Here is a 19190-nt window from a genome sequence, read left to right as displayed (position 1 = left end):
CATTACAAAGGATTTTAACAATGTATGCCATTGTACTAGGCAGGCTGAGGTCTCCATACATGAAGACTGGTTAATGTTGGACAGTTTTGGGGTCATGTTAAAACTCTTTGGTCCCATATATTCCACATAAATTAATACAACATATGCCTTGAGGGTAACGGTGCTCTTGATGCATAAAGTCCAAAGGCTCATTGTCTCCTGGCAAAGGGGGCCTAATCTGGCATCTGCCTGATTATTGAAATAGAACACAGTAGCAGTGTTGTCCATGCATACCTGTACTGTACATTCCCTGATGTGGGGAAAAACAGCTGACAGGCCAGATGGATAGCTTCAAAGCTCTCAAACACTGATGTGGAGAGAGAGATCCTGACCTGACCAGAGATCTTGAGTTTGGAGGTCCCCTAAATGAGCTCTCTATTTGAGAGGTGAACCATCTGTGATTGAGTTATGGAGGGCAAAGCCGGGGAAAAAGGGAATCTCCTTATATGCATGGGCCGGGTCCATCCACCAATCCAGAGACAACAAAACATCTGTTTTATGAGCCAGCAAATCCAGCAGATGATGAAAGTGATGGCAGACTGACCTAAACCACCTCTTCATGACTGAGGAGAAGTCTGGAATCTTGAAGTCCTCGCACAGGTCCAACATCATCTGAAACTTGCACTGAGGAATAAGCATAGTCTGAAGGCCAAGGAGCCACAGTACCAGCTGCAGTAGCAGAAGCCTGGGACCAGAGGAAGCATATAACATTTTCCTGCTCAAGGAACTGTACACCTGCCTGGCTCCACAAAAGAGTTTTCAGACCTTGCTGGTACTGACAAAAGTTCAGTCTCAGATGGCACCAAACATATGGCTACTGAGTACCATGGCTTGCATGGCAGGAATAGTACCCAGTATCAGGGCTTGCATGGCAGGAACAGTCAGTAGCTGGACCTCATCATGCATCAGTGGTGGGTCCAGCACCAATAGTTGTAGATTCCTGCCATACTGTATGTCTCAGGTGTCACTGACGTCAATTGAGTAAGATGTGTTGCAGAGGAAGTTGATGCCATACATGGTACCAGAAATGTCTTCATGGTGCCACATGAGGTGTCTGTATCAATAACTCTACAGGGCTAGAATGCAGCACCAGGGAGTGCCTAGGAGGAGCTTGCTGAGCTCAAATCTCTGTACTAGTCTTCTAGTGTGAATCTGTTTGGGACCTAGCCCTCAAAGATGAAGAGGGCTTCTTCTACTTACAAGAGGTCCAAAGTGCTAGACTTCTGCTACTGCTGGTTGCAAAATACCAAAGACAGTGAATGGTGTCTCCTCTCCAGCTTTTTCCACCTGAAGATGTCGCCTAATTTGGTGGCATGCTCAGAGACTGAGTCAAGTTCAAACCTCTGTATACCAAATGGCTAGGTTTCAAAGGGAGGCGCAAAGTTGCATCCATCAAGATAATCTCGAAGTCGAACACCCATGAGCTTCTTAGTCCTAGTCTTAAACCTCTACAGATATGGCACTTATGCCTCACATGTCCTTCTCCAAAACATTTTAAGTAGCAAGAGTGATGATCACTCACTGGTTAGATTTATGACTGCCAGAATAGCATTTAAACTGCAGGGATTTAGGCATACTTTGATAGTGAGCTAAAAGCTCAATGAAAATAAGATAAAATCCAATACGTTTTTTCTAAACAAGTACCACTAACTATAACTATACTAAAACTATTTATGATATTTTAAAAAAAAAAAAGCTTTAGAAAAACTTTTCATAAAAGAGAGAATGGGAAAGAATATGAGAAGCTCACACATGCTCCAGCTACCAACCATGAGCAGCGAGAAGGAATGGAGAGTGTGGCTCCACTCTTTACACCCTTGGCTAGCAGATTGAGGGTACAGACATGCATGCGCTGCCCCAACAGGTACTGCTATGAGGAAAAAGATCTCCAGCTTCACTGCACCGGCACACGTGCACTTGAAGTGGAATAGACACTTGAAGACAAATAATTGATTCTGGATTAGTAGATACTGAAACAGAGAAGTTTATTTACATTCATATATTTCCATTATAAATTAAGTACTGTAGAAACACGAACATCTAATATATTTCAACCATTTATAACATATGAATCTGTTTGTAACTTTTTCTGTTCAAACAGCTCTGAATGTCAGTTTGTGAATAACTGCATCTCAGCAGGAGTGCAGTTCCATGTATAATGTACATCATCACAAACAAAATGTAACATCTAATATATTTCAACCATTTATAACATATGAATCTGTTTGTAACTTTTTCTGTTCAAACAGCTCTGAATGTCAATTGACTCCATGTAAGCACACAGGCCTCTCTGAGAGTCAGCTGCAGGACTGGTGCCCGAGTGTCCTCAAAGATAAATAACATACTGCACCTGTGCTATATATCTATATTTGTATATAGTGCAAAAGTATGAGTCTTCAATCTACTCACAACATCCCATTTACCTCTCTGATATGAAATCAGATCACTTTAGAGGGATGACAAGGATTCACTTTTCATCATGCATCTGTGTGAATTATCTCAAACTCAATATTTTTTTCATTTAGTAAAATTAACTAACCACATAATAAGACAGAATGAACAGCAACACTGTGTTTTCATTCCATTACTGGCTAGCCCATTTTCTAGTCATACTAATGAAATCACTTTGGGCTGAAAATTCAGGTTTGTTAGTTTGAAATTTATTTAAACATTCCTCATGTACTTTGGGCTGAAAATTCAGGTTTGTTAAAAGCAGTTTTTTTAAAAAACAAAGCCTACTAACAGAAATTTATTTTATAATTTTAATGCCATGTCTGAAATCCAAACATTCCAACAGTATGGAAGCATGAGAACCAGAAAGAGAAATTTAGTAAACAACATTTGATGAAATGGTAAACATGTTTTTTAAAATCCTCATACTCAGATTAAAGCAAACACTTTGTTGTGAGTTGGGTTAAACCTTGTTGTTATGGGTTGACCATAACTGTCACTTATCATTCAGGATGAATGTAAAGAGGTGATTGAAATAACAGCCACCAAATGAAAAAAAATCAATTATTCTTCAATCACTTCCACTCACAAAACCCCAAATCTGGCTAGCTGCTTGGGTCAAAAAGGGTAACAATATTTTTAAACATCCTGAACTCATACAATTCTCCACTGACTTGCACCTTATACAGTCACTTATACCTGTATAAAGTGAGTGTAAAATACAGCAATGAGAGTTTTGATTTGGTAGTGTTTTACACTCTCCTTTCACTCTATTTGGAGATGTGTAAATGACTACACAAAGTGCAATAAGGCAGTAGAGAATCAGACCCACCATATTTCAATTTGCAGCTGATATTTGAATGGATAACCCGCAACAACTTGTTATTCAAAATTATGAAGAGAAACGGGCCTGATAAAACATAGCCACTTTATACAGTTGACAAAACACTGCCAAAGGTTTAATATTTAAAATCAGAATATGCAAGAGTTTAATAAAAATATATCTCAATTATGGTACCAACCTGTGTCTTTGTTCTTCTATGGAAGGTTATGAAGACTTCCCTCTATTTGAATCTGGGTCACATGTATCTGCTTCTCTCCTTGGACTTTACAAAGACAGTGACCTGAAACAAAACAGTAATAGCTTGAATATACAACCTATGAAAATACTACCTCATAGGGCCTGATTTTCAGAAGCACTGAACACCCACAACTCCAGCTGAAGGGAAAACAAGCTGTAGGTGCTCAGGACCGCTGAAAGCCAAATCCATAGTTTCTTTAGTGTAATAAATTACATATTTTTTCATTGTAAGCGCTCAACTATATCTTGTAAAATCTTTATAAGGCTATTAAAAGAAGATGCACTCCCTGTGTGAAGTAGGAACTGACTTCTCACCTGGAAGTTCAATTGTTTGCAAAGGTACAGAGTTCACTACCTCAATTATCTTCAGAAAACACTTAACTTTGTGAGAATGTTGCTTCACTTCAGATTTCAAACTACAGGTCATCTAAATCTGGTGATAAGGGTTAAATTCCTTCACTTCACCTAACCTGTAGCTAACTGGGTCAAATGAGAATGCCTGTTGCTGTACCTCTCTACTTTTATCTACACGCCAATATCAGTGCCATTACATCACCAGCCTCATCAGCAGACTTCAGAAAAACAGATTGTCTACTTCTGCCACAGCATTTACCTCCACCCTTCAGCATACAATACATTCATTAATAGCATTTTGCCACAGTTGTTCTGTCACTTTCACTGCACAAAGTACAATAAATTGCCTCTGGTTTGGTAACTGCTTTGCTCTATGATTATCAACAGTCTTCAGAAGTCTGGTTATCGATGGATGTCAGCACAAACGTACCAAGATTTAAAAATGATTTAAGCTTTCTAATAGAAAAAGTCAACTGAAATTGACATCAGTTTCATAATTCCTTTTCCCAAAAACACATTACAAACTAATACCTTTATATAATAATTAGGACTATTTTCATGGCTATCACAGTCATGGATTACACAATTTTTATGCTTTTAAAAAACAACAACAACAACTTCCCATTTTTGGAGTTTTCAAGTGTGTATGTAGATGTGACAATAAAAAGATGAACCAATCTCAATGAGAAATTTGAGGACTGCCAATTTAAAGGTTCACAGATTTTAAGGTCAGAACGGATGGAGCTCACCAATGTGGTATACAAAGTAATACTTACCTACTTCTGCTCAGTGTTTCCCCTGCTTCTACATCCAAGGATCACGTTAGTCCTTTTTGCCACAGCATCACACAGTGAGATCTCATTCTCACTTTATCTACAAGAGTGGCTCCCAACTTGGAGGGTGGGACCCCCTTTGTGGGGGGTGCCAAAGATTCCAGGGGGTCCATGAGGCTTCAATAATATTGAGGTCATTTAGCCACCACATTTAGCCACTCGAGCTCTGCGCCGGCTGGAGTAGAGGAGCAGCCCCCTCCGACCTCTGTGACAGCTGGAGTGGAGGAGCAGCCCTCCCCAGCCCCCTACCGGCCAGGCGCCCGGCTGGAGAGGAGCAGCTCCATGCCGGTGGGGGCCTGGAACAGCCCTGGCCAACTCACCAGAGCCTGTCTCCATTACCCTCAGTCCATGCAGGATGGGAAGAGGCAGGGCCACACAGGGCATACGGTGGTGGCTGTGCCAGGGAAGGTTTAGCTTCTTAACTCAGGTAAGAGTAATTTATTTATTATTGTTGTTGTTATTTATTATTTATTATTATTATTATTATTGATGATGATGTAATGTAGTGTTATTATCATTATATGTGTTTATAGGGGTTATATGTGTTTATGGTCGGTGAGGGGGGCACGTGTTTTACCTAGTGTTAACTAGTGGGGCTTTCACTCAAAAAGGTTGGGAACCACTCATCTACAATGATCTCTAAATCTTTTTCAGAGTCATTTGCCTTGTAAGTATGGACTGTACTCCTAGTTTCTCATTGTATGATCTTGTATTTGCCTAAAGACTGTTTCTAATTCGCAAGTAGAGAACAAGTTAACAGTAAAAATAGGGTGCTTCTGCACAAAAAATAAAAGTCTCAGGAAAGGTCTACATTACCATTTAAGTCATAGAATCATAGAATATTAGAGTTGGAAGGGACCCCAGGAGGTCAACTAGTCCAACCCCCTGCTCAAAGCAGGACCAACCCCAGCTAAATCATCCCAGCCAGGGCTTTGTCAAGCCGCAGCTTAAAAACCTCTAAAGATGGAGATTCCACCACCTCCCTAGGTAACCCATTCCAGTGCTTCACCACCCTCCTAGTGAAAAACTTTTTCCTAATGTCCAACCTAGACCTCCTCCACTGCAACTTGAGACAGTTGCTCCTTGTTCTGTCATCTGCCACCACTGAGAACAGCCTAGCTCCATCCTCCCTGGAACCCCCTTTCAGGTAGTTAAAGGCTGCTATCAAATCTCCCCCTCATCCTTCTCTTTTGCAGACTAAACAAGCCTAGTTCCCTCAGCCTCTCCTCATAAGTCTTGTGCTCCAGCCCCCTAATCATTTTTGTTGCTCTCCGCTGGACTCTCTCCAACTTGTCCACATCCTTTTTGTAGTGGGGGGCCCAAAACTGGACACAATACTCCAAATGCGGCCTCAACAATGCCGAATAGAGGGGAATAATCACTTCCCGCGATCTGCTGGCTGAAATGCTGAAAATGACACCCCCAAGTGACCCAAGTAACAGTGATCTAAGCGCTGTCCACACCGATGCTATATCAGCGGGAGACACGCTCCTGCCAATACAGCTTCCGCCTCTCATGGAGGTGGAGTAATTATGCCAATGGGAGGGCGCTCTTCTGTCAGCATAGAACATCTTCACCACATGAGCTACAGTAACACAGCTGCATCAGTGCAACTACACCGATGTAGTGTTTTTAGTGTAGACCTGCCCTCAATTAGCCACCATTGCCAGATAATAGTGTTCTGTAGACAAAAGAGAACAGATTAATTTTAAGGAGGGATTTGACCGAGGATACAATGGTATTTTCAAATGTATTTTGGATAGGAAGTTCTTCCCTACATACATAAGGGATGGCATGGAAGAAAATGCAAAAATATTTTTGAGAGAAGCCCACTAACAAATGAACACACACATTGCTGGCAAAAGCAAATAGAAAACTTGTCAGCATAATAAGTTAGAGCAGCCCGATAGAACTCAAAGTATCTTGAATGTAAGGCAAAGAAGCTTGTGTTTGATATGGTAAAGAAGTCAGAGCTAGTAGAGGCATACAAAGAACACATGATGTGGTAGGAACAACAATCCAAAATGATCTTAGCAGGAGCAATTCCAAGGGATTTTTGTGGTAGGGTCAATGTTGCAGTCAATGCTTGGGGGCCATATTAAAGATACTCACATTACGGGCCTGAGTGATTGGAAGAATGGCGGTGATGTGACTGAGGCAGTGATTCAGAAAGCTAGGAGAGCTTGCGAGGAAAAGAACAAAAGCTGAATTTTGGCCATGCTGAGTATAAGTTAATGTCTGGCTGTTCATCAAGAGATGTCAGAAAGAAAGACAGAGATGCATACTGGAAAAAGGGAGACAAGTTCATAATGCAGAGGTAAATATGTGAGTCATCAATGTAAAATGTATGCCGTGCTGTTGTAGCCGTGTCGGTCCCAGGATATTAGAGAAAAAGGGGGTGAGGTAATATATTTTACTGGTGCAACTTCTGTTGCTGCGAGATACATACTGACGAGCTACACAGAGTTCTTCCTTACTCACCTTGTTTCATCAATGTAAGATGATAGTCAACGCCATGCAAGACTATCCAGTGATTATAGGTAAAGCAAACTTAAGGGAGAGAATCCTCTAAGATACTGGGGGGACAAGCGGGGAAAGGAGAGATGAGAGATTCCCCAAAGAAAAGGCCAGTGGGGGAGAAAGAAGAGGCAAAGAGACTGATTTTTCATTCTTGTATAGTAACATTAACTTCATTGTCATAAGAGTTAAGGATATCTTTATCAACTAGCAACTTTTTAAATAAGTTCTCTTTTCTCTCTAACATACTATAATAATTTTGTCAGCTAAATGAATTAAACATTTAATGGAATATTTTTGCTTTCCTTTGGAAAGAAACGAGACCTGTGTATAGTAATTTATTACTGCAAAGTATCACAAGTTGTTCCACAGAAAAAACTCCATTGAGTTGTGTGTGTGTGTGTATGTATGTATATTATATACAAATTTTATAATCTTTTGTTTTACTATGTCTCTTTTAGGGAAAGATAGTAATTTGTATTTTCCACATGGCCTCTTTACAAAAGTTGTTAATATTTATGCTCAGCTTCCTAAGGTCTTGTCTGAAAGATCCATAGAGTAATGAATGGAATTCAATTTATCTAATTTGAACATAAATATCTGAGCTAATCTTCCTACATATTTACAGGTGATTCCAGAGAGAAACCAAATATTTCAAATCTGGGATTCAATTATCCCATTAACTAAAAAAGAAGTTTTAGAGTTTCTCTCTAAACATCACTCTCACAAACACACACGAAAACTTCTCCTGTTTCTTATCAGCCAGCCTAGGAGGAAGATGCAGGATGTGTGTGTGTCAGCCAATTTTATTTTTAAAAAGCGATATACAGTTGATTTGATTTAAAGAGAACCTTTAACATTACCTTTAACATAGAAGAGATACATTGGCAAAAGTTACAGTCCTGTTTTTCTGGTACTAGAGAAAAACAATGCCATACTGCCAATCAGAGCAAGAAGTACTGGAGCAAGTTATCTTCTCTTTCGGGTTATTTAGATTAAATAATTATATCTGGCTCTTATATACAAATACTAAATTGAAAACTTTTAAACTTTGTTACATAAATCAGACAAAAACATTTGTGTTGTTACAACATAGTTCACTTTTAAAAATACGTACCACAAACGAGTTAGAGTTGCAATAATCTAATAAGAAATTGTACCTGTAACAAACAGCAACAATTGCCAGATAAAATAGCAATATGTCCACGCTGATTTTCACCGTACACACTAAAATCATAATTAAGAGCTTTTGATTTCCTGAGGGTATGTTTTGGTTTTTTTGTTTTCAACCATAGGCTAAAGGCATGCTGTCAAGCATAAAACAAATTAATTTATAACACAGATTAGAAATTTCTCTTTCATCAATCTCAATCCAGAAAACATTACTTGAGACATACGCCAAAAGGCAGTGATATATTCCTTTCTTAAACTATTCAAACAGGCTTTCATATACTCCACTGAAGAACAGAAATAATCAATGTAAACCATATTCTCCATTGGCTAAACGTTGTGCATGAGAATTATGAATTAATTTGACTTTTTTTTTGTTTGTTTAAAACATTACATAACCCAGGGAGATCCCAAAAATCTCACTATCTACAAATTTGACTTTTTACGGTCCGCAGTTTCACATTAGGCAGGCCCAAAACACAAGACTCAAAATGTGAATGATTTTGAAAAGACCAATTTGTAACTGATCAGAGGGAGAGGTTACTCATCTTGTGCAGTAAAGAGTTCTTAAAGATGTGTCCTCCTGTCTGTGCTCTACTTCAGGTGTGCATGTGCTCCTCTGCCTTTGATCAGAGATTTTTGGAGCAGTGCCCATTTGGCCTGCACATGCATCCTACACATCCTTGCACACTGAATCAAGGCTATAAAGGGCTGTGCAGACAAGCCGTACTCAGTTTCTTCTCTACTGCAAAGTCCCACACAGGAAATTCTGACACAGAGGAGTGGTTGGAGAAAATATGTACTGAAGCCCAGGCTGCAACTTTCAGGAACTGCAACATTCTTGGATAATTCCCTGAGAGTAGATTGCAACCTTGTAGGATGGGCTAAAACTGTAGAAGGCTGAATGCTGGCTGAGTCATAACAGTAACGATACTCCCAGAAATCCATTTTAAGAGCCTCTGGGTGTAATTCACTGGATTTGTTTACAACTGAAACAGACTAGGAGATTTTCAGAAGGGTTTTATTCTGTCAAAATAAAAGACTAATACCCTTCTGACATCTAATATATGGAAGGCAAATTCCTGCCAAGTCTGATGTGGTTTCAGGAAAAATACTGGGAGATGGGAAGATCTAGTTTATATAAAATTCAGAAGACACCTTAGGTAAGAACTTGGGATGTGGTCTAACAATCCTTTGTCCCTGAAAAACATTTGAAAAGGTAGGATCTGCCATTAAAGCCCCCAGCTCTCCGATAGTGCAGGTGGAAGTAACAGCCACCAAGAAAGCTCTTTTCATGGATAGATGAGCCAAAGAGAACTGGGCTAATGGTTCAAAGGGGTGTTTCATAAGGCAATTAAGAACAAGATTCAAGTCCCATGCTAGAGTGGGTTCTCTAATCTATGGGAAAAGATTCATGTGTACGTTGAGAAATCCTGTAGTCATGAGGTGAGCAAAAACTGAAAATCCTTTTACTGATGAGAGAAAGGTAGTGATAGCGAATAAGTGGACCTTGAGAGAACTCATAGCAAGACCTGATCTTTTAATTCCAACAGGTAGTCTAGAAGGGTGAAGAGGATAGTGAATAGGAGAAACTTAGCAGGAACATCAGTGGTGAAATCTTGTCCAATTCTGAAGGTATGTACTTCTCAGAGTTGTCTTTCTACTGTTTAACATTACTTGTTGCTCCTCCGTTGAACAGAAAGTCTCTACCCCTGAAAATCATGAAGGAGCCATGCCTGAAGTTGCAAAGCTTCTAAACCGGGATGCAGTAACAGACTAGCATCCTGAGACAACAGGTGGTGACTGACTGCAAGTCTCAGCAGCAGACAAAATTCTCAAGAGCAATATTGTTGGTGGGTATGTAGAAAAGGGGCCCTTTGCTTAGTGACTGAGGAGCTAACTCCCTTCTGGAACAAAATTTCTTGCATTTTTTGTTGGTGACTGTTGCAAAGAGGTCCACCTCTGGAAACACTCAAATAAGGAATATGCTGTTGAGAACTCATGAGTCAGCTCCCATTTGTCATTTTAAGAGAAGTGCCTGCTAAGGTCATCAACTGGTATTTTGTATACCAGGTAGAAAAGAAACTGAGATGACTAACTCATTGGCTATGCACCAATTCCAGAGTTTTATTGCTTCAGCACAAAATGAGGGAGGAATATCTCCTGCCTTAATGACTGATGTAAAACTTGTAGGCCACATTGTTTGTCATGATCTTGATGGATTTGGCTCTGATCAAAAGAAGTCAATACAAGCATTACTGACCATTCTTTATTCTAGAAGGTTAATGTGAAGGAGTCTCTAACGGGATGACCATTTGCTTTGGATTGTGAGAGACCTCAGATGTGCCTCCCATTCCAAGAGCGATGTGTCTGATGTTATAATGTTGGAAGGAAGATCTTGAATAAACAGGACTCCTGCACAGACCTTTGCAGGATCCTTCCACCAGATGACTGACTGTAGAAGATAGTGGAGAATAGACACCTGTTTGTCCAGCCAGTGCTTGTTCAGCATATATAAACCAGTTGTTCCCAACCTTTTTGGTTCAAGAGCCAGATATCATTTTTACAACCCTGAAGGGCCACCAGTCTCTGCCAGCAGCTCCCCTCCCCACACTGCAGCCAGATGGAAGGAGTTCAGTGAGGACCTCCTCACTGATCTACTGTCCCCCTGGCTGCAGCAGGGAAACCGCATGCATCCTGGAGCCCCATGCCCTCCACCTGGGTCCTTTGGCAATGGCTCCCTTCTGCAGCCAGGGGGATGGAAGATCAGTGCTCCCCTCTCTCTGGCTCCAGCAGGGACCCTAGTGCATGTAGGGACCTAGGCAGAGAGCTTTTCTCTCTGCTGGAGCCGGGGGAAGGGAGCACTGATCTCCCATCCCCTTGGCTGCAGCAAAAAGCCTGCACCGATCTTGTAGCCCCATGGCAATGTGCTCTGCCTAGGTCCTTAGGTAGCATCTCCCTTCTGCAGCCAGCAGGAGGGGAGCAGTGGGCCACTGTGAAAGACTCTATGGGCCACAGGATGGGAACCACTGATATAGACTGTTCTGAGCCATTCTGGAGGCACTGAAGATGTAACCTGGCGTATTGAATTACAAAAACACAAGCTGCCACGTGCTCTAATAGCTAGAGACAACTTCTTCCCGAAGTTTGAGGACTAAGCTGAATCATTGAGATGAGATACTTTAGGTAGGTAAGACCTAGCTGTCACACATCCAGAGAAGCTCCTATGAACTCCATCCACTGTACTCTCATCAAAGTGGACTTCTCAAGATTGAATTGGAGGCCTAAACTGTGGAACAGTTATCTTGTTGCCTGTACTGCTGGCAATATCTCGATAAGATCAACATCTAAGCAACTAATCATTTAGTTAAGTCAAGACGTAGAAGATGGGAAGACGCATCTTCAGAAGACATAAGTGGACAACTACAATCACCATGATCTTTGAGAATACCCTTGAGGCAGAGAGGAAGCCAAAAGGGAGTACATGGTACTGATAGTGGTCATGGTTGACTATGAAGTAAAGAAACCTCTCGTGAGAGGGATGAATCATGACATGAAAAAAGGCATCTTGAAGGCTGAGAATCACAAACCAATCCCCTAAATATAGGAACGGAATTACAGCTGCAAGGGTCACCATCCTGAATTTCTGCTGTTTCACATAGTTGTTCAGGCATCTGAAATCTAATAATGGCCTCCATCCCGCATTCTTTTTGGGAACCAGAAAGTACCAGAAAGAGTAAAATCCTTTCCCCCAGTGCTGAACTGGAATGGATTCTGTAGCTCCTAAGCAGAGAAGACAGGTAATCTTCTGCCTCAGCAACTGATCATGAGATGGTTCCCTAAAAACAGATGGGGAAGAGGGGTGAGAGGCAGGGATGGAACTGAAATGGATTAAATATCTGGATACGATGACCTCCAAAACCCACCGGTTGGATGTTATGGCCTCCTGGTCAGGTTGGAATTGGGAGATGTGGTATCAAAGGGGACAAGGAGAAGGATGGGATAGGACAACAGTAAGTCCCTGTGGATCAAGTAGTTCAGATTCTTGAGCAAGTCATCAAAACTGGAGCTTGGATGATGCAGGTGGTTGACATGAAATAGCTGTGGCAGTAGCTAGCCTCTTTTTGGAGTATCTTTGTCTCTTGGCTGGCGGTTCAGGTGGTCTATAGAAAGTATATCAGTGAGCTGGGAGAGACCTCTGTGCTATTTCAGATTTGTTAAATTTTCTTTAATTCACAGCTGTATAGATCCCGAAGTATCTAAGTATCATCCTTGAATCCTGTAAAGTGTGAAGAGAATCATTCACAGAGTCCAAAGATAATTTGTGACCATCAAAATAAAGGTCTTTTACAGTACCTCCCTAGGGAAGTGAGAGAGCTGGAGTCAAGATACTCATCACATCACAATCATGGTGGAAATGGACCGGGGTGCAGTATCAGCTGCATCTAAGGAGCTCTATAGAGATGTCTTTACCAAGCACTGACCTTCATATGATGGCCTTAAATTCTTCATGGTGCTCCTAAGCAAATATTCAATAAAGGTGTTAAATTTGGAACAATTCAGGTAGTTATAGTTTGACATGAGCACCTAATGTCACCTGGCACTCACCATCTCCAGCTGCTCCATGAATGCCGCCAACAATCTTGAATTGTTTCTTTCTATGTCCCACAGCAATCTAGCCTCCAAGGAATTTTCATGTTCCCCGTGGCTCCTCTTGCGGCTCTGCAAATATCGCAGGATCAGGCACCATGTGCTTGCAATACTCATGATAATAGTGCAGAGTTGTGCTGACTTCATGTTTCTGTCAGATGGCGGACAGCGAAAAGGGACATGTGGCAATTTTTGAAAAGAGGCGTGAAAAATTATGAGATACAGATGAAATTATGGGATGCAGAACACTGCATTTTGGGAAGTTGAAAACATGGTCCCAGTTATGGCCCCATGGGGCATTGCAAAAATTTCTCAAAACACCCTGTGCTGGATGGTGGTAAGATACTCTGCATTCTGCATTGATACAAGTGCTCCTGGTAAGTCACACAGCACCAGTACCTGGAGCGTAGTGTGCACACACAAGCAATGTAAATACTGCAATAGTTGTATGCCAATGTAACTTAGGTTGACGTAATTTTGTAGTGTAGACACCTCTCAGAATCGTACGGTAAATTAAGCATAAAGAGACTATTAAATCAATGTATGAGTTTCCAAACAAGGGTGGTGCACTGATTTAACTAAATCAGCTTCTACAATGATTTGGTTAAATCAGTATAACTTGTGTGTGTGTGTGGATAAGGCCTCAGGAGCAATGTTACATTGGTAGGAATTTTTGGGGAAGAGAGAGAGGGAGAGAGAAACAAAATAACCTAGCAGAAATATAAAAAGTTAAGATCTAGTTATGCTAATTAAACAAACACATGGTGACTAATATTACTCTTGTCCAAAAAAAATAAAAATTAACAACAACAACAACAGTAAATATATAAGGCCACATTTTCTAATTTGCTTACAATGTTCCTTGGTTTTTTCAAATAAGCAACTAACAAACTTTTTCAGGGGGAAAAAAGTCACAAATGGAATTAAGGTTGAAAAGACATTTCACTAAACATTTAAAAACCTATGGAAAGCAAGTGTATCCAAAATCAACATTCAAAAAGTGTTGAAAAATATGGAAAGATACACTTCCAGCCAATCAAAAAACCTTAACTCTGCCACCATACTGCCAACATTCCTTCTCTCTCTCACTTAGTCCTCATATCTACTTTGTAAAATGTGATTCTCTCTAAAGACAGACTTTGTTTGAATGAGTTTTTCATAAGGTTATTTTCATTTTTGAAAGAACTTTAAGACATCTAATCACCATAGGATATGGCTATCTCAAATTTGCAATACCACCCTATTTTGACTTTCAAATGGTAATAAAATGTAAATGCATTGTGTTTAATACGTATGTTTCCCCACCACCAAGTATGATCCTTTGCCATTTCCCAATCTCATCTCTTCTTACCATTTAAATTCCATGATTTAAAGTTTTGGGTTAGGAGGTTTGAAGCAATAGCTGTGTCTAATAATAGTTGTACATCTGGATGTACTTGTACCTTTTGGGAACAGCAGATAATTGTCCCCATGGAATTTCCAAAGCAACAAAGTGGCAAAGAATGTATTTGTTTCCCCAGCTTGCACCTCACCACAAGCAAGGTATAGTCAGATAAGCTATACAGATGTAAACAGAAGATGGATCAAGTCAAGGCTTCTGAGGCTCCTAGCAGTTGTATTAACTTGCAGGCTGGACAATAAATGTTCATGCCAACTCCTGCTAGTTGTACAATTAGGTTAATTCAGTATACAACACCAATCATACAACTTTTATTTCTGAAAAACATTATATCTCTATCAAATATATACAGAAGTACTCATCACTATAGCACCTAGATGCCAGCAAAGACAAATCACCTGCATAAAGCATGCAATTAAATAAATATTCCTGTTAAAACAGCTTTCACCGTAGTACCATTTTTTCAACAGACAGTAGGAAATAAAAGTCAAGGAGGGGTTTCAGGCTGGAAGTCAGAATTGTCTTTAAACCACACAACTACATATGGGTGCGGAGGAAGATGTGCACATTGGATGTAATATCAGAATAAAAATACACCCCCATGCACAAATGTTCATCCAACCAGGCATGCCAATAGTTGTCATTTGTATTTCTGGGCCTAACTTGTATTCATAGATTTTAAGGGCAGAAGGCACCATTATAATCATCTAGTTTGACTGCCTGTATATCAAAACCTCACCCAGTAATTTTTTTATTCAAACACATAACTTGAGTATTGCGTAACTTTTAGAAAGACATCCAGTCTTGATTTAAACTTAAAGACTTCAAGTGAAGGAGAATCCATCATGTCCCTAGGTAAGTTGCTCCAATGGATAATTATCCTTATTGTTCAAAATTTGCACCTTACTTCTAGTATGAAATTGCCTAATTTCAGATTCCAACCTGGATCTCACTAAGCCTTTTTCTGCTACAGTGACAGTGCAGGCTACTATCAGAAATCTATTCTTCATGTGGATACCTGTAGACCATAATCAAGTTACCTAACTTCTCTTGGATAAATTTAATAGACTGAGCTTCTGATGTCTCAAAATAAGGCATGTTTACCAGGCTTCAAATAATTTTTGTAGCTCTTTTCTGAATCCTTTTCAATTTGTCAACATTCTTTTCCAAGTGTTGACAACAGAAATGAACATAGTATTCCTGTAATGATCTCACTAATGCTATATACTAAAGTAATACCACCTCCATGCTCCTACATTATACTCCCCTACCTATACATCCAAGAATCACATTTGCCCTTTTAGCTTCATCATCATACTGGGAGTTCATCTTCAATTGGTTATCTGCTATTCTCCGTGGGCTTGTTTACATGGTGAAGTAATGTGCACTATGGCTCCATGTAGACAACCTCCCTTGGAAGCCTATGCCAAATCTTAACTACCCTGACAGTTACAAACATTTTCTTAATATCTGACTTAAATCTGCAGATTAAGCTCATTACTTCTTGTCCTACCTTCAGTGGACATGGAAAACAAATGATCACACTTCCCTTTTATAAACAGCTGATCCCACCCCATCTTCTTTTCTTAAGACTGAACATGCCCAATTTTCTTAACCTTTCCTTATAGGTCAGATTTTTCAAACCCTTTATCATTTTTGTTGCTCTCCTCTGGCCTCTCTCCCATTTGTCCGTATCTTTCCTTAAGTATGGTACCCAAATTTGGACACATTACTCCAGGTGAGGCCACACCAGTACCAAGTAGAGTGGGACAGTTACCTCCCATGTCTCACATGACACTCCTGTTAATACATCCCAGAATGTTAGCCTTTCTTACAACTGCACCACATTGTTGGCTTATATTCAATATGCGACCCACTACAACCCACAGCCCCTTTTCAGCAATACTACCACCTAGCCAATCATTCTGTATTTTGTAGCTGGACATTTGATTTTTCCTTCCCACATGCAGTATTTTCCACTTACTTTTATTGAACTTCATCTTATTGAGTTCAGATCAATTCTCCAATTTGTCAATTTATTTTGAATTCTAAATCTGTTCTCCGAAGTGTTTGCAAACTGTCCTAGCTCGGTACGGTCTGCAAATTTTATAAGCATACCCTCCATTATCCAATTCATTAATGAAAATATTGAATAATGCCAGACCCAGAACTGATTCCTAGGGTATTCCACCAGATATGATCTCTGTGACAGTCTGTACCTCTATATTCACCCCTTTTACAAAACTATGCTAAATTTTGTACCAAGCATATTGTGTAAGGCATCATTTGAAAATTCATGGTTTATTGTCCTTGTTAAAATATGTGTAGCAACACTGTATGTAAAGATATAAGATTCCACTGTATGATATTACCCAGGACATGTTCCAAAATGTTTTGGAGGGCACTCACAAACAAGTTCTCCAGACACAAAAGGCTAGCAAACGCCTTAGCTAGGTGTCAACGAGATCAAATGGACCACCACCTGATTAAGTGGCCACTCTTTGGCAGGAAAGAGGATGTGGGCAAAAAAATTTACATTTTGACAAAGCAGCAGCTTAAGATTCCTAGCCACACAGACTTTATGTCTCCTGAACATCAACTGAAGATGAGTCTTGTGCAAGAGAAAGGGCTATAGAGGAGAGGACACATGTCCCAAATCATATCTCCCTTGCTCTCTATCCATGGCCTCCATCAACACCTGAAGAACAAAGGAAGCAGCACTGGATTTGGGGGAGTTCCTGACTGAAGGAGGTTCAGCCAGTAAGACTGCTGGAATATGGTGTGAGAGACCTTTGCTTTGTATTCACTTAGCTTGGTAAATTAGGTGTTAGTTGCATTTTGCCTTTTATTTCTTTGTAACCAATTCTGATTTATATGCCTCATTACTTGCAGTCACTTAAAATCTATCTTTCGGTAGTTAATACATTTGTTTTGTTGTTTTATCTAAACCAACATATTTGGATTGAATATTTGGGAAACTACATTTGGGATAACAAGATTTGTGCATATCTATTTCTATTAATAAATGACAAACTTTATCTGAGCTTGTATTGTCCAAGAGCTGCTGGGTAGTACAGGATGCACATTTCTGAGGGAAAGTCTGGAACTGGAAGTTTGCTGGTGTTGCCCTGCAGTGTAATTCATGAGTTGCTGGCACTCATACAGTATAGCTGAGTGTTTTACATGCTGGAAGCTGTGTGTGAGCAGACCAGAAGTGGTTGCTCTCACAGCAAAGCAGTGTAAACGGCATCCCAAGTTGGGGAATTGAGGGGGCACAGCTGTCCACGAGTCCAGACTGTACCCTGGGTAATGTCACACCCACCAACTTTGACAACGAACCCTTTCTGTACAGTCTTTCAACCCACTTTACAGTAATTTCATCTAGACCACATTTCTCCAGTTTGCTTATGAGAATGTCATCTGGGACTGTGTCAAAAGCCTTACTAAAATCCCTATCCGCCAAGCCAGTAACCCTGTCAAAGAAGGCAATTAGGTTGGTTTGGTATGATGTGTTCTTGACAAATCCATGCTGGCTATTCCTTATAAACATATTATCTTCTAGGTGTCTACCAACTGATTGTTTAATAATTTGTTCCAGTATCTTTCCAGGTACCAAAATTAGGCCTACTGGTCTATAATTCCCTGGATCATCTTTGTTCCCCTTTTTAAACATAGGTAATATGTTTGCCCTTCTCCAGTCATCTGGGGCCTCAATCTGTCCTCCATGAGTTCTCAAAGATATCTACTAATAGTTCAGAGATTGCTTCAGTTGGTTCCTTAAGTAACTAGGATGAACTTCATCATGCCCTGCCAACCTGAAACACATCTAATTTATGAAAATATTCTTTAATTTGTTCTTTTCTATTCTGGCTTGTGCTAATTTCCCCTTGTTGTCAATACGAATTATGCTGTGTACATGGTCACCATTAATCTTTTTAGTGAAGACTGAACGAAAACACCTCAGCCTTCCTGATGTCATCAGTTCTTAGCTCTTTCCGTGCTAAGTAGAGGACCGATACCTTCCTTCATCTTTCACTTGCTCCTAACATATTTAAAAGAACCTTATCTTATTGCCTTTTATGTCTCTTGCCAAGTGTAATTCATTTTGTGCCTTAGTCATTTTGTGCCAATTCTAACAACACATTCTGCTACTTAGCAGTTCAAATCAGACTCTTTGTTTCACCCTGAGACAAAAAATTTTGAATTCAGTTCAAAAGGAACTTTCACAATTACAAAATGCCTCTTATATGGCAAAAATGGTTTTCTCTTAAATTATAACAGCTATCCAGGGATGGATAAAAATTTATTTTAAAATAAATAAATCAGATTTTATTTACATTTTTTTTAAAATAAACTAATTTAAAATTATGACAACTGACTGTAAAGCCTAAACATACTCTAATCTAATAAAATCATTAAATAAAAAAATATATACAAGTACATGTTTTCTGCCAGAATTTTAAAGAAAGTCAAACTACTGAACTGGTGGAAGTCGCTGGCTAAGCACCTGGAACCAATGTTTGTTGACGTGGTAAGCCAGCTTTTGTCAGAACTCTCTTCTGCAGGTGAGTTCAGTTCACTGATTAGTTCATTCTAAGTTAAACAAATTAGGAGGTGAGAAAGCAGGAGAGCTGGTTTTCCTCGTCCATCTATAAATAAAAACCGAGGTGTGAGAGGATGAGATCTTGTACATTTA

The 19190-nt window shown here is 39.9% G+C and overlaps 1 protein-coding gene across 3 annotated transcripts in view; it reads right to left on the bottom strand.

Annotated features, from left to right (window-relative positions):
• The window catches only part of FUT8 (fucosyltransferase 8), a 278111-nt gene that overhangs the window by 205274 nt on the left and 53647 nt on the right, over positions 1-19190 (bottom strand). For 2 of the 3 annotated variants that reach the window (XM_067557732.1, XM_067557733.1), the window contains exon 2: positions 3513-3614. The gene's annotated coding sequence lies outside the window, so the exon portion shown is untranslated. Of the gene's footprint in view, positions 1-3512; positions 3615-13053; positions 13092-19190 lie in introns of those variants that run through there. The other variant, XM_067557734.1, reaches the window with a different exon arrangement.

The sequence above is a fragment of the Emydura macquarii genome, unplaced genomic scaffold (assembly GCF_026122565.2).
Source record: "Emydura macquarii macquarii isolate MOO-44397 ecotype Brisbane River unplaced genomic scaffold, CSIRO-AGI_Emac_v2 contig_1876, whole genome shotgun sequence".
Lineage (NCBI taxonomy): Eukaryota > Metazoa > Chordata > Testudines > Chelidae > Emydura > Emydura macquarii.
Note: the sequence above shows the minus strand (reverse complement) of the source record. Positions and strands in the feature narration are given on the sequence as shown.